The 4264-nt window shown below is 36.3% G+C and overlaps 1 pseudogene; it reads left to right on the top strand.

Annotated features, from left to right (window-relative positions):
- Nucleotides 1-2190: 2190 nt before the first annotated feature.
- Nucleotides 2191-2816, top strand: LOC110321002 (annotated as a pseudogene).
- Nucleotides 2817-4264: the final 1448 nt, after the last annotated feature.

The raw sequence follows: 4264 nt of genomic DNA, 5'->3' as shown, positions 1-4264 counted from the left end.
ATTACATAAATAGCAATGGAAGCAAAATTTTTCCCTGAATTCTATAAGTTATACACACAATTTCATACAATTCAAGTAGGTGATGATGGGAAACCTGGCTTAGAACTAGATGGCCAGTAAGCAGCTCCTATGACTACCTGGGATTTATGACTGGTTTCTAAGCCAGGGTCTGTCTTAAAGTGGAACTCTTAAACCATTACTGCATAGTGTCATCACTGAACTGAATTAAACTGAACTGAAGTGAATTGTTTCAATTGAGTAAAGGAACACTGATGGAATCCAGACAGTCAAAGCAAAGACTAATAACAAATCAAATAGTCATTAAATACTTCCAACAAAACACAAAATGCAATACATATCTGATATAAAAACTCTGTGCTGTAAGAAAAGCATGTAGGAGAGAAATTGTGTTTAAACAGACTTTATAATGCTTTCTTTAGTGGAGATTTTGAGTTGTTTTGCATTTTGTTTGTTTGTTTTGGAGATATGGAATTTACTTGCCCCATCTTTAAAAAAAAAAGAACCCCAGTTGTTACCATTTTTCTCTTAGGAAAATGTTCACTGTTTTCCTTTATTGAAATTCTCTGTTCAGACATCTATTTCTCCCACTGGACTATGAACTTTCCTAAGAAGAGCAATCTTGTCAGAAGCAGCTTTCTATTCCCAAGGCCAAATGCACCTTGGCATTTTTATTAAAGGACACAGCTTGTATTTGTTAAATTAATAAATAGGTGGACATAGCATAAACTTTCTTTCCTGTTGGAAACATTTTTAGTTCTACCTAAAAAAAGTAGTGAAGTGAATAAGTTGATGGTTATCCTTTTAAAGACAACTAACTCATTTCACATATTAGTCTCCTTTCCAACCAAACAAGGTACTGATCCAAGACAAGGTGTCATTTCATTTCTATTGCTTTTCTGTCAGTTTAGGTGCATGCTCCCTTAAATATACTTCTCTTTTTGTGTAGAATTGTGTCTTCCTCTCCATGGAACAAATGACATCTTTATGCCATTAGCTTTTGAGTTGCTTTGAAGTTTATTATTCTAACATGCTTTGTTTTCCTTCAAGTGGATGCATAGGCACTTGCAGATTTAAAAAGTGGAACCATCCACATCATTGTTCAAATTTATCAGATCACTGCACTGATTCCAGCTAGAACTCAGATACTCAGAAGTTATGGCTCTCTTGTTCTAATTTGCAGACAAGAAAATTTTCATCACAGAACCAAACACAATGAAACATATCTGTTCTCTCTCTCTCTCTCTCTCTCTCTCTCTCTCTCTCTCTCTCTCTCTAATAGCTACTTTCCATAACACTGGGCATTGGGAATGCATGATTTCTCTCATTGGAGGTGTGATCTCTGCAGGATGTTATAAGTAAATAGTGTTAATACTTTATAATTTCTAACCACTTACACTATAATGTCATAACTATTGTCTTAATAATTCAACACTAAATTTGTCATTTTTCACAGATGATATTATAATTTCAGAGAAATTTATTAAAAATTCCAAGGTTTATAGTCAGAATGATATAAAAGCAAGAAGTCTGAACCACTGATTTTATTTCCAGTTTCTTGAGAACTTTCTTGTATTTTACTCCCTAGAACAGCTAGAATTTGGCTACACAAACCAGTTCAATGCACAAAAGTGTCTAACTCAAAAAAGTCAGAATATAATGTGTAATCTATAAGAGTTGCTATATCCCTGTGTCATTCTAAGCCCCCAATAAATAGATTTGTTGGAATGGCCTGTCCTAGAACATTAAAGATATGTTCTCCTATTTATGTAGCTTCTGTTTCTATGTGCTAGCAAAACTCAGTTATTAAATTTGACAGCATGAGCTTTCTTAGAACATCCAATAGAGTCCAATTTTAAGCTGTTAAAAACATAGCTACTAGGAAAGGAGCAGTCAGTGAGTCCTGGAAAGGCTTGTTCTTACAGTCACCCCAACCAATACCCATTAGATGTCTTACATTCTCTGGGCAATGTTGTAGTATACAAATGAATTTTTCTATTTTTTTTTTTAGAGACTGTTTTCCTTATTTGTGTTTTAATGCTTCCTTTCATAAGAGCAACACAGGTGTTCTGTATTCTTTTAAAATGTGATTAGAAAAACAATGATGTCATGAGTTTGACTTGGAAAAGAAAAGATTCTCAGTGTGACTGGGTCAATCTTTAAGAAATAGAAATGGCTTCCCAAAGAGCTCTGGTCATCCTGGTCAAAGGAGCAGAGGAGATGGAGATGGTGATTCTGTGGGTGTCATGTAGAGAGGTGGGAGTAAAGGCACTGTTGCAGGGTTGACTAGGAAAGAACCTGTGCAGTATAACTGTGATGTAATGATTTGCATGGATGTCAGTTGTAAAGATGTAAATAAATAAAAAACAAATAAATTAAAAAACAAATAAAAACCAAAACCAACACACACACACACACACACACACACACACACACACACACACACACCATCCATGTGGTGGTTCTTGGAGACAATCTGAGTGCACAGAACTTTTCTGCATCAGCCATGGACTCAGCTGTACAGGAGGTCCTGTAGGAGCAGAAGACCAGGAAGTGCCTCATAGCTGCCATGTGTGCTGAACCTACAGCTCTTTTGGGTCATGAAATAGATTTGGGAAGCAAGGTTACACCATAGCCACTGGCTAAGGACAAAATGATGAATGGTCAGCACAGCTACGCTGAGAATCACGTGTGGAGAGGCAAGGCCTAAACCTTACCAGTCAAGTGCCACTGTGGAGGTGCTCAGAGATAAGGATGTGACTGACTAAGTGAAAGTATTGCTTCTTCTCAAAGAGTAGAGCCTAAAACCAAGGTTGGGCCAGGCCATTGGAAGCCAACCAATGTGTCTAGAATCCAATGAGCCTCCGGAAGTAGCAGGTGACATAGAAGATACATGGGAGTCCATGGGAGTCTTACCCCAAAGCCTAGGTCTGTAAATTTCTGAATCTAAGTAGCAGAATCAACGGTTTAACCAAACGCCTAAAAAAAAAAAAAAAAAAAAAAGATTTGTCAAACACTTAAACACTTTATGTGCTCCCAAATAAATACTAGCTTTTTTTTTTCTCTATGAAACTACATTGCTCTATGCACATTGTAGGCCTATGAGGACATGCCCATATTTTATAGCTGTAGTGAAATCTTTGAGGGAGTATGGCCAATGAGGAGCCAGGCTATGATCTACACACCTCATTTCATGATGAGCTAAACAACTTCAGTGGCTCCCAATCAGATAAATATTATTCCAACGTTACTTAAATGCCTCTGGTGAACTATGTTAGGGAAATACCTTGCTTTTTACTTTAAAACAACTTAGCCAATATTCCTAAATTGTTCACTGTAATTGGCTCTTTATTACTAGGTGTATTATCTTAACTGATCTTTATTTAATGTGTTTTTATAATTCAATTAAAGAAATGTTCCTAAAATTAAAAAATTAATTTTACTCTTACTTCAGAAGAGTGTCTACTTATAAAAATTCTAAAGAAGATGAACATTTTTATTAAAAAGTGACTATCTCCATTAATTTGGGGTGACGATGATTATACTCACTTTAGGCCAGTGCTCATGAAGAATGTACACAGAAACACATGGATGTGCACTGTAATAATAATATGCCAGCTGCTTATAGGGTCCTTACTTCATGTCAGCAAGCATGCTTTGTCACAGTGCTTAAAACCTCAAACTCTAAATTTTGCAAGTTGAAACAAACAGTGGTTTTCCTTGGCTGATCTAAATTGATCTCAGCAAATTACTTGTCTATTTTATGTTTTACTCTTATATTTTCTTCCTCAATAAAGAAGGAAACATTATGTCTACATCACCGGGTTTGTACACAGATAAATCATCAAGTGATTCCTGACATCCAATTCATATCTTATGTTTTTCCAAACTGATCCAATAGAGCTCCTCAAAGGACTTTTAATCATGCCACTCTTGTTGATGAAGGTATTCAAGTCTAGAGTGGTGGCAAATTTAAACAGGATATTAACAAATCCTGACCTACAGAAAATATTAGGAGAAAAAATTCTAACCCAAGGAGGTTAACTATACCCAAGAAAACACAGTGTATTAGTCAGGGTTTCTATTCCTGCACAAACATCATGACCAAGAAGCAAGTTGGGGAGGAAAGGGTTTATTCCGCTTACATTTCCATACTGCTGTAGATCACCCAAGGATGCAGGACTGGAACTCAAACAGGTCAGAAAGCAGGAGCTGATGCAGAGGCCATGGCGGGATGTTCTTTACT

The sequence above is a fragment of the Mus pahari genome, chromosome 4 (assembly GCF_900095145.1).
Source record: "Mus pahari chromosome 4, PAHARI_EIJ_v1.1, whole genome shotgun sequence".
Taxonomy (NCBI): Eukaryota; Metazoa; Chordata; class Mammalia; order Rodentia; family Muridae; genus Mus; species Mus pahari.
The sequence above is the reverse complement of the archived record's forward strand: the minus strand, read 5'-3'. Positions and strand labels throughout refer to the sequence as shown.